The 12,994-nt window shown below is 33.7% G+C and overlaps 1 protein-coding gene across 1 annotated transcript in view; it reads right to left on the bottom strand.

Annotated features, from left to right (window-relative positions):
• The window catches only part of LOC125683014 (transcription factor SOX-5-like), a 63,889-nt gene extending 60,516 nt beyond the window's left edge, over positions 1-3,373 (bottom strand). Inside the window, exon 1 of the mRNA XM_048923678.2 lies at positions 3,238-3,373. The gene's annotated coding sequence lies outside the window, so the exon portion shown is untranslated. The remainder of the gene's footprint in view (positions 1-3,237) is intronic.
• Positions 3,374-12,994: the final 9,621 nt, after the last annotated feature.

Here is a 12,994-nt window from a genome sequence, read left to right as displayed (position 1 = left end):
CAAGTGAAGTTCCTGAGAAATATTTAGAATGCCTTGCTCCATATAATGTGTGATAACTGGAAAATGATTTACATGTCGATTTCATAACTGTGTTGTGTTTCTACAATTATATCTCGACTCCACATCAGCTGCCACTACAAAAAACAATTGAGTTGCTGACAAGAATCGACTTAATGTGACTTATCTGATCAGAAAAGGCCTTTAGCGGGCAACATGGTTACTGTAAAAAACTCATCAAAATCCGAGTTAAGAAACCTCTGTTTAAAAAAAACCCTGATAATCCTTCAGACTGTGCTTTCTATCATAATTAATAATGAATGTTATTTTATATCCATGTCAGACCGCTCTGATAAAACATTAACTGAAATAAACAAATTACTTTTTTGAAAGAATAAATGAACATATCGTAGAACTCTTTTACGACTTTTTATTGGTATGATGAAATCTCCGGAATATTTTGGGCTCAGTGTGCATTGTTTAGCTGTACTGTGACACCTTAAGCTCCAATAGGCTGATTTAATGAAAGATTTGATAATAAGTTGGTTTTGAATGAAAGCCCTATGGTTTTCAATCTAAGGGATAGAGGTGCCATCGTATTCATTCAACAGTTGTTATATGTAGGGATTAAAATATTTATACCCATCAGGACACAGTGCTGATTCAGACAATTACTAAGTTCAGACTCGGCCACTTAAGATGCTATTTACTTAACTGAATAGAACCCATGCATTACACATTCATATTTTTGCATCTGATGCATCAAGACTATAACTATCGTCAGAAATTTTTATTATGTTTCAGTTAAGTTATCGGTTTACTCCTCCTCAAGATTTTAAATTCCACAATATCTTTTGGTAGATTTCTAAACAAAAAATATAACTGCAAGAAATTTAATTAATGTTTGGTTAAAAAAATAAATAGAAGAAGCCTTCTTCCATCCCAGAAGTACAGAATTTCTGAACAATTATTCAGAAGAACTACTCATTTGTTTTCCCCTAGAAAACCATGATTAAATGATGTGCCACCAAAAACTAGTCTGAAACCTCTGTAGAACAAAAGAACAACATTGAACAACTGAAAACACAGGAAACAATTGATCTTGTCTGCCAATCACCTACATAAAACTTGGGCTCTGTCTTACTCCTCCATCACTTTGGAATTTTAACATGAATCTTTCCAACATTTTTTCTACCATTTATCAAAACAAACACATTCTGATTCAATTTTGCCTTGAAAGAAAAGATCAGAGTGAAAGAATAAGTTTATATCTTGAGTTATGCCCCTAATGTTCAGAAACAAAAATCATGATTGTAACATTCTACAACAATTAATTGAATATCTTTGTAGTGAACATTTGTTTAATACAAAAATTACGAAGCTATTTATTGTTGCAGTAAATAGAAATGTATTCACTTATACCTTAAGATTTAATAAAGTGAAAATATGGATGATATCAACAAGAATTTAAAAATAAAATACTACATTGATATGTTCTGGAAATTTTATACTCAAGACCCAGCTCTGATGAAATGAGTGATGACAATTACTTTAAGTATGTTCAGTTTCTTGCACCACAATTTTTTTGTACACAGCATTAAATATTTAAGCTTGCTGATACCCATTTTCTCAGTGAACTTGTAAACAAACATAATAAAAAAAGGTATTATATCTTAAGAAGAAAAACAGACGAGCTGTCATATTGGAAAAGTAGCAAACTGTACAAAACAGTGACCTTTAACCTCTTGTGGTAGGGATGTCATCACAGCTGTGTAACCAATCAGCACGAACAACAGAACACAGTGCTTCAGAAGGGAATCTTTTATTTACAAATATATTTTGAATCTCAGAAGACATTGCCGACAGACAAGGTTTACTTTGCAATAGTTCATTAAAACTCTGTGGTAAACCACAAAAGTGATAATAAGACATACTTTTTTATCACACTATTAGCTAGTGAATGGCAGTTGAGTTTTACTGCAATGGTGAGGCTGCCAAAATTACCTGCTTGGCTGTAATTTAGTGACTGCCAAGTATCAATTAGTAACTTTCATGCCTTGATAATCACAATAGATGCTCAACCAAGTACCAAGTCAGCCTGCTACAGGCACCAAAAAGGAGTGCAAGTTAACAATTCCATAACTGTCCAAACAGAATGATTATTTATAATAGTCCCAAAACCAGATGAAACATTTGTTCTTTTCAGTACTATAGGGTAGTAGAAGTGATGAACCCTTCTTTTCTCATATTATCACCAGTGTGAGATTGACTTCATCCATGTGAGATTGACTTCATCCATGTGAGATTGACTTCACCCATGTGAGATTGACTTCATCCATGCGAGATTGACTTCATCCATGTGAGATTGACTTCACCCATGTGAGATTGACTTCACCCATGTGAGATTGACTTCACCCACGTGAGATTTTTTCTGTCTCTCACTGCTGCAACGTCATTGATTGTGACGTCATATATTTTCAATGATTTACGTTACACGGTGAATTAAAATATTTTGTATTAATTGATTTCTGTATTTGATGTATCTTTCCGAGTTTATAGACAGAAGACGGAAAAAGGGTGATCAGAAAAGCTCAGTTTAAAAAAAGTTATGACCCAGACAAACTTTGAGAAGCAGAAGAAGAAAAAGAACTCACTCGAAAACAATATGTCCCACTTCTGGGAAGGAAAAACATATTTACTTGTGTGGGATAGAGAAATTCCACCTCTGGAAGAAGATTCGCTGTCTAGGACTTGGCAATATTTTTAAGCCTCATCCTATGCAATTTTTTTTAAGCCTCGTCCTAGACTGAGAGTCTTGTCCCCTTGGTGGAATTTTCCAATCCCACACTCGTACTAATGAAGGATTCTATTAATCTCATATATCCATCACTCATTGACCAGTAAACAATTAGTTAAGGGATGAGAGTTATGGGGTATTTGTATGGGGAACTATTTTTGTGGTCATAATTTACATCCAAAGCAGCAATGATCCGTCTGCTTCTGTTTATTTCACAAACTATCAATGTATGTGTGACCTTAAAAACAACAAAACCACACTACTTCCACATGATTTCTAATTATTGAATGCAACTGCAATACATCTCCCATATCTCAATACTTTTTGGTACATTACCTCAATTAAGGAAATATTAACCCTTTAATCTTGAAAAGTTCAACAACACATATATGCTCATTTCAAAACAGAAAAAAAAACATAGCAGGAGTTCTAAAAAATCTTACCCTTAATATATATATTGTCAGCAATGGCTGCTTGAAGTAACCCCTCTCTATCAAAACACTATGAGAATGAAAAGCTAAAACTCAGTCAACCTTTCACATGAACGCCTTCACTGCACACTCATAATTGAATAAACATAAAATTTGACAATATACTTTTTCTTTACATCAAACAATATCAGGAAATCGGTAGAGATAATTGTGATCCATTAGCGCTGATGTGGCTGAGAAGACAAGGGAAGACGGGCCATTGTTAGCAGGGACAACAATGAGATTTCCTTGACTAATGCTTGTAATCACTGCAGCAATATCGCTGGACCAGTGAGGTTAATGCTTTCTCCTAATAAGACTTCGGATTAGACCAGCCAAATATGTACTTATTCTAACTGTAATGCAGAGTGTGTCTATTTATCTGTAACATTGTACAATTGTCACTCCTGGTGAGATGTTCATCGATGATTGATGGAGAAATGTTGTTATCCACAATGAAATCGTTTCCTGAATCTCACAAAAACCGATTGTTTCCCAAGTCGTATCGCTGAACACTGACTTTGAAGTCCTTTGGTACATTAAAAGTTAAATTCACATAAATCTTAATCGAATATTTTAATCCAACTAAACATCAACCTTTTATATATGGATGTATATGAATAGAGCAATGATTGGATTGTTCATACTAAATTCAAATAAATAAGGTGCATGTCATAATTCATAATAATTCTAACATTATAGTCCATGCTTTACAGCATTTTGTTGGTAAATTGACAGTTATCCAGGGCCCCCACCATGGGCAACTGTGACCTTGACCCTTTAATCATCTACCTATTGCATTTATAGGTTGATAAATACTTCTCGTTATTGCATCATAAGTGTTGATGGATAAACCAAATGATGACTATATACCTCTACATTCTTCATACAGACCCCTATATGAACTTTTAAACTGCAAATATTTCTCCATATTCCACTATATAATTTAAGTAGTGTACTGATACAACACCAGCTTAATTGTATAAAGCACTATTACATGTTGCAATCATTAAACCCATTAGTCTGATATATATATATATATATATCACATCTAAATTCTGAAGTGAACTGTGGCTATCACCTAATGTTACTTTGTACAGTCCCACAAGGCCACAAAGAAATGGTCAGATTTATAATCTATAATATTTTATGTACAAAAATGACCTTGTCCCGAGGTTAACTTGACGAGCATGGGGAACTAAATCTGAAAGGTAATCATGGAAATGGCCTTCCAGATATCACAGCAATACAATATCTCTCAAACAATATTTTAGTGGCAGTCTTTCACCAAACATTTGGTTTTGGGGGTCCTTATAGTGTGCACTATATCTTGAATTGATACTACTAAATGAAAACAAATTAATGTGACACATTGTGTCCTTGTGTGGTTCAATTTTTAGAAATTTATTAGTTAAGTGCTACCTAACCTTTATACCCCACATTCCACTCTATCCTACAGATAATGGTGTGCACAATCTTGGACCTGCATTACATGAGGATGCTAGTACAATGTGGCAAATCATCTCCTTAAATGGTTCTAAACATTTATATATTCCTATGTTACACTTAAAAAACTCTTGAAACCCCTGAGGTAGCCCCATCCCTAAGCTACAGGGGGACATGGTGTGAACAAACTGGAATCTACATTACATGGAAATGTTTGCAAATTTACTGAACATATACCATTGTAATTCTCAAGAACTTTAAAATAAAAAATTCCTATATATTTAAAATTCTTCAGTGGCCCCCACCAAAATCCTGGCCTGGAAGATATAAAACTTTTTTGAGTACATTTTCATACTGAAACAACATGCTCTAAATTGTTCTCAAAATCAAAAGTGAAGGCTATAAAACATTTATAAAATCATTCTCAAACTCAAATGGAGTACATGCTCAAGATTTTTCGAGTATGCTTCGGAGCTTGCTCAGAGTTGCACTCAAAACAAACATGGCTGAGTTTGAGAATGGTAAAAGCTTTATAACCTCCAGGCCTGCTGGGGGTCATGGCTGAAAACATGAATCTACACTGAATGAGGATGCTTGCATGTTGATTAGCAATATTGCACTCTTGTAGTTCTTGAGAAGAAAATCTTTTAAAGAATTAAAAAAAAAAATATTTCTATACCTAAACCTTGAACCCCATCTTGGCTTTTCTGGACTTTTTTTTTTAACATCCCACCCTAATTTGACTATTTCTCAATTATCTCCCATTGGAAAGAGTTGTGGTTCTTTGCTTTAACAAACTTGAATCCTCCTCACCCATGGATGTTCATTAATATACTGTTGACCTATTCAATTCTACAGAGTCATGTTTCATTGATTATCTAACCATTTTAGTTTGGTCCACGGGTATGAAATTCCGCCGAGTTGCATATGGGTTACATGAAAATAGCTTACATGCTTCAAGTACGCTGGTGTAAAATATTGCAGATTTTATGTGACCGTGCACTTGTGAGAAAATAAGTACTGCACGTAAAAAAAGATTGTTTACAGTACAACCACATGAGAATCCTATACTGAAAATTCCAACAATCATCAGAAACTTACAAAAACATACTTTCTGCATATGATTGATTGATTCAATATTGTTTTACATCCCTCTCGAGAATATTTCACTCATATGGAGACGTCACCATTGCCAGTGAAGGGCTGCAAAATTTTGGCCTATGCTCAGTGCTAATGGCCATTGAGCAGGGAGGGATCTTTATCGTGCCACACCTGCTGTGACACAGGACCTCGGTTTTTGCGGTCTCATCCAAAGGACCGCCCCCATTTAGTCGCCTCTTACGACAAGCAGGGGGTACTGGGGACCTATTCTAACCCGGATCCCCATGGGATCATTCTGCATATGACACCGATTACAAAAGCCAATTCATGAAGTGAATTTAATTTGATACCAAACTCATTTACTTATACGCTTTGGTACGGTAGCTTGGTATGTGCACACCATGGTACTCTCCTGAGCAGGACACACCAGTCCATACTACAGTGTAACACTGTATGGCGATATTATGTCTGTTTGGTCTGGAATAAACTCTGAACCATGACTAAGTCTGTGCTAAATTGGATATGTAAAAGGAGCCAATAACAAATAAATCTACTCACATAGATATGTAAAAGTTATCACTACCAACTAAAATATCTATTCCAATACCCTGGCATGTATGAATTTGAATAGCAAAATCATGCTCTCTTGTTGGAAAATTTACAGGTTTACTTAACAAGAGGCCCATGGGCCACATCGCTCACCTGAGTCACCTTGGCCCATATCTGAAGACTTTCCATATATATTTGCATGTAAAACCTTAGTCCCTATTGTGCCCACAACATACCCCTGGAGGCCATGATTTTTACAAACTTGAATCTGCACTATGTCAGAAAGCTTTCAGGTAAATGTCAACTTCTTTGGCCCAATAGTTCTTGAGAAGATTTTTAAAGATTTTCCCTATATATTTGTATGTAAAATTTGATCCCCTATTGTGGCCCCATTCTACCCCGGGGGCCATGATTTGAACAAACTTAAATCTGCACTATGTCAGGAAGCTTTCATGTAAATGTCAGCTTCTCTGGCCCAGTGGTTTTTAAGAAGATTTTAAATGATCCTATCCTAATTTTGCATTTTTATGATTATCTCCCCTTTGAAGGGGGCATGGCCCTTCATTTTTACATATTGAAAGCCCTTCACCCAAGGATGCTTTGTGCCAAGTTTGGTTGAAATTGACCCAGTGGTTCTGGAGAAGAAGATGAAAATGTGAAAAGTTTACAACGACGCCAACAGACAACGGACAAATTTTGATCAGAAAAGCTCACTTGAGCCTTTGGCTCAGGTGAGCTAAAAAGTCAAAATGGTTTCATTATTTTCTGTTTTCAACAAAATACATTCTTTTTTCAAAAAGAAAAAAAATTGCTAGTTGTTTAATGTGCTATATAAATTGTTTTAATTCCCTGGTTTCCAAACAAAGAAAATAAAATCTAGGTCTTCTGGAAACACAAAGTTTGATTGTCTTGCGCTTGTAAGATGTCACTGGCTCCCATTTCAACAATGACTTGCACTTTACAACTTTGCTCTCATATTTTCTCTGTGTGTTGTGAATAATGAAAAAAAGAGATAAAATTTTGTGTTTTCTCTGTTCAAACGTGATCCTTCACCCTCAAGTTGGATCAAACAAGTAATAAACCTGCAACAATGGGTGCAATTCAACTTCGATATCAGTACAATATTTACCCAAAGGCTTATAAATGTGTAAGTAGATACCCTAAAAATTGGACCTAGTTTTTGTCTTCTAGATTTTCGTATTTTTTCTTCTCTATAGCGACTGTGTAATTTGTGTTGTTCTCACTTTGTCCGATGAAGTAGCTATTATTTGCTGGGCAACTCAATGGATGGGACTACTGGTACATCTCAAAACAATGTCAATTGTTTAAATAATATTTGCTTTCATCGTCCAATAAAAATGGAGAAAAGTTTAAATTTAATTTTGGAAATTTTAAACCCTAATGACATCAAGGATATGAAGTGTTTTCTGCCCTCTTGGGTTATTAGACTGCAACCTTGATTCAACGAATTTGTTTTCTAATTTCTATACTGTCTGAGTTTTAAAGTTTATCCAACTACCTATTGAACATTCTTTGAAATTGATCATTTTTATCTAATGAGATTTAAAGGACAATTCCTGTAACCTTACAATTGAAGAGTTTCAAAAGTGTTGCTAACTTTGAAAACAAATTGTTTGTTTTTTGAAACTAAAACACCTACTATTAAAATACAAAAAGCTGCCCTTTTCCCCAAATGTTATCTTAATAGCTTTAAAAATCTTATCCTTATAGCCATACATTCTACCTTCAAAATGACCCTTCATACAATATGACCAAATTTAGAAATGACTTTGATGAAATAATTGCATTGTATGCGTAAACTTTTATTAAAGAGCAAACCTGGTGTCAAAAACCAGAAAATTCAAATGTTCAAGGGAACATCTGACACCACGACAATATATATTTCAAATTGTGTTTTAATTGTCAAAAATTGTTCCAATCACATCTTTTGTTAACATCCCTGATTTACTGCATTTACCTTGAAAAATTTCAATCTCCTTTTGCCTCCTGTTGAGACAAGAATACATTTCTCAGAGGGAATGAAACTGAGGGTGAATATATTAGCCATATACAAAATCTTTTAATAGGTGTTAAAGGGTCTTTTAGAGTATGGTAGCTTACTTTTATTTAAACTGAAGCCTCCAGTCAATAACCTCACGACAAGTCACTTCATCTTTTTCTAAACTTAAGAACAAAAATGTTTCCTTGTACCTAAAAATATCTAAAATTAAGCAAAGTTTTTACCAATGTCATAACAACATATAAAGTTATACAAAAGATGATGAATTCCACATGTTGCAATTTTGTTAAAAATTCTACAGAGCTTAAGTTGTATTGTTTAATTTGTTTTATTACCATATGCCAAATTTGAATAAAACTTACTGAAAATAAATGGCTTAATTAAAAGCTGCATTGTTCTAGATATAGAAAAAAGTCAACCTTCTAAAGATTTACACTGGAAAATCCCAGGAAACCACCACCCACTACAGCTCCCCATTAAGATACAAAACAATGCATATACCAATTTTAAAGCATAGTATTAGGCTAAATCATCTCCAGTGATTCACATAGATGACATGAACTCACACTCTTCCATCATGAATCACAAGTTACTAATACTTTCTCTTTTATTCTTTGGTTGCTGCAGATTGAATCTGGAATTCCATTCAAACACCCCCCTGCAAATGGGCCCCAGTAGCAGTTGGACAATAACAATCTACAAAGGCTACTTCAGCAACAGCGCTACCTACTTCATTGTTTTATCTGAGCTATTTATCATCAAATCGGCAAAAACTCAATTATAATTCACCGACATTTTATCATCTTATGTGGCAGGCTCACACAATACCACTGGTGATAATATCAATTCCACTTCAAAAACAGTCTTAACATTTCAAAATTCTGATGTTCTGAGCCTTTCAACAACAACTCTGCTGAGAAAGAAATCTTCAAGAGTTTAATTACCTATTATCTCCAAAATTATCATTTTCCTAATATAAATTTGGAGCTGAAAACAATGGAAGTTGTGTGATGTACTTGAAATAAAATCTTAACATTTCCAGGACACTCTAACAGCAACAAAACACTCTGTTCTAAACTTTCAATCCTGACAAAATCATCTGTAAACATAAATTAAAAAAAAACACACCCATTAAATATCCCCCCCTCCCCCACAAAAAAAAAAACAACAACCCACCCCCACACTGTAAAACATACCAGTCACATTTTTAATTACAACATTGTATATCGTATTGACAATACAAATGCTTGGTCCTTTTTTAACTGAAATCTATCACAGCTAGCAATCTTTAGAGAATATATTCTACATCTGATTAAAGTAGAGAAATTAATCATGAAACCTGGGTTCACCACTGTAAAATAATCAGACAAACATATGCATTAAAAGTACGCATTATATACAGCCTGCTCATTTTAACACACAGAAAACCTATTGATGCTGTTGATATCACAACATGCACTTGGTTGTTCATCAACACACAAGAGCCTGGAAGGTGCATTATGAAGACTGGAGAGGGGAGTTTTCTGAACAACTGATCTTTATAAATGGCTTTCTTTATCCTGTGACATTGACCACTGCACAATCGTGAGCCTTCATAACTGACATAATTTCTCTCAAAAACTGACACATAAAAATATGAAGGCAGAAACATGGGGACGTCTGCAAGCTAACAATGAGAGATACACATGATCCTTTACATCCCTATCAAAACTATCAAGATTGAATTTCTGATATACCAAAATTTATAATGCTATGGGTTTGAGCATATTTCAAGAATAGTGATACTTTAGAGGAATTGGAACAAAGAACTGTGTTCCTTCTCAAGAAAACTTGCCAACCATTTGCATGTCTTGGTCAGTGCTGGGTAACTCTATTTTAATCTCCAAATTACATGTCTATATATTGTTCTGAGTTCTGACAATCTCAATTCATTTTTGCATAGACATAAACATCACCTAAATTACTACTGCTTGAATGAAATAAGAAGTTAATTTTAGTAGCGAATAATTGAAAAACATTTACGTTTAAGAAAGACATGGAACAAATTTAACCCCCATCTTATTACTGAATGATATCCATCAACCACAGGGGTAAATGCACTTGGGAGGGACCACAAATATACTTCCAGCTTATCAATTTTAATCTAATACATACATCCAATATTTCTTTTGTACACAATTCGATTCTTTTATATACATGAGCAGACCGTCAAGTTTTAAATTGATTCAGGAGACATAAACAAAAATATTTTTCACTTCTGAGTCATTTGATTAACAAATCTTAATGTATAAAGAGAAATGCATTTTATATCTCTATCAATAACTTCTCTATCTTTCCCTGGAAATTTTAATATGATAAATCTAGTTATCTTATTGTTGATAAGCACACTCTAAGTAACTGATTTAGAAGTTAAAGGCCCCTTTATTCATGTCGACAACGGATATCAAATTAGTCATAAATTTATGTGCTCAGCTTAAGTTGCGTTTATCCATAATTACATTATCAATGAGCTTTTTAGAAGAAATATTTATTTTGACAGTTTGACTTTTAATATTAACAAAGTTGTGTTTTATGTAGATTTGCAAAAACCCACATCTTTCTTGAATATAAGAAAATCTAGGAAAGATCATTAAAAAAATAAATACAAATCATTTTCCTATCACAAGCATGTATCTCTTTCACAACAAACGTCTGGTAAAGAAATTAAGTAATTTTCAAAAATTTCAAACATTTTCATCCTCCTTTCTTTTATTCTGAAGTTTGTAACATATCTCTCTCATTGAATTCTTTTCAGCAGTTCGTGCACATATACTGATGTCACTTAAAAGAAAAGTCACAAAATTTAAGACCTGCAGCTTAAAACCAGTGTTTTTACATTGGTTTTCAATTCTGAAGCATGATAGAAAAATTCTCTACATTTATTTGACTGATCTAGCATACAACAACACAATGCACTATGATTCACTTCAACACCCTAAAACAAGGAACAGAGACTTAATTCACAAAACCTGACTTATCAGATTAAATAAATATTGACTGTGATAACTTCCATTCCTAGGAAAGATTGTGAAAGTTGCAGGTTTTCTGCATCTGAATCATGATCCACTGATTGAACAGGGGAACAAATTATAGCAATCCTCGGATAGTCTGATCTTGAAATATCCAATATTTCAATCAACAATAGAAGTAAAATCTGGGTTTACAAGTGCTCCTTTTGTTCAAGATTTGATAAATCTTGACAAAAGACATTGGTCTAAATCTCAGTAATTCATTGTAAGAGTCGTGTTTCATGATAAATCACCCTATCCCACACACTGAAGGACTATATATAGGTCAGTTATGAGCTCTTGACAGGCTTCATGTCTTGGCAGTTGTGGTTGAAAATCAGCTCTTTCATGTCACTCTTGTCTAAATTTTCTCGCAAAGTGCATTGTAAAAAAGAAAACAACATTCACATACTTTTTCTTTTATAATAATTTGTTGATAAGATTATTTGATTTATTTAGGCTCAAGACTGGGATCCCATAAAATTCTTTATTCATAAATCATGCAGTTTAACAATCCTGTAAAATTTCAGACATTTTTTTAAATGGTTAATTAAATGATCCCTATTCTTGTTTCTAAACACTTTTTATTTTTTTACAAGAAGCCTGTTAACCACAATGTTCACCTACATGTATGTCATTATAAAAAACAAAAAACAACACACACAGAGAAAGGAAAGCTCAATTTGAGATCGAATAAGTCTCAAATGAAGTCAAGAGCCACAACTGAGAAATTTACACTATTGTGTTGAGTTTGATCATTTCAATGAAGGCCTTCCTTGCTTATTACTTTAGTTGTTTGGCATACAGGAATAGAGAAGAGAATTTCAAAATCACCATATAAACCTTATAGTGAACTATCCCATATAAACCTTATAGTGTACTATCCCATATAAACCTTATAGTGTACTATCCCATATAAACCTTATAGTGTACTATCCCATATAAACCTTATAGTGTACTATCCCATATAAACCATATAGTGTACTATCCCATATAAACCTTATAGTGTATTATCCCATATAAACCTTATAGTGTACTATCCCATATAAACCATATAGTGTACTATCCCATATAAACCTTATAGTGTACTATCCCATATAAACCTTATAGTGTACTATCCCATATAAACCATATAGTGTACTATCCCATATAAACCTTATAGTGTATTATCCTATATAAACCTTATAGTGTACTATCCCATATAAACCTTATAGTGTACTATCCCATATAAACCTTATAGTGTACTATCCCATATAAACCTTATAGTGTACTATCCCATATAAACCTTATAGTGTACTATCCCATATAAACCTTATAGTGTACTATCCCATATAAACCTTATAGTGTACTATCCCATATAAACCATATAGTGTACTATCCCATATAAACCTTATAGTGTACTATCCCATATAGACCTTAGTGTACTATCCCATATAAACCTTAGTGTACTATCCCAGTGGCCATGAATTTACAATTTATGCTACATGTATCTGCTTGATATCCAGGAGTCGAGAAGATTTTAACAGAAATGATGCATTTTCACTGTATAAACCATTAAGAACCCCAC

This window comes from Ostrea edulis, chromosome 6 (assembly GCF_947568905.1).
Source record: "Ostrea edulis chromosome 6, xbOstEdul1.1, whole genome shotgun sequence".
In the NCBI taxonomy this organism is placed as follows: Eukaryota; Metazoa; Mollusca; class Bivalvia; order Ostreida; family Ostreidae; genus Ostrea; species Ostrea edulis.
Note: the sequence above shows the minus strand (reverse complement) of the source record. Positions and strands in the feature narration are given on the sequence as shown.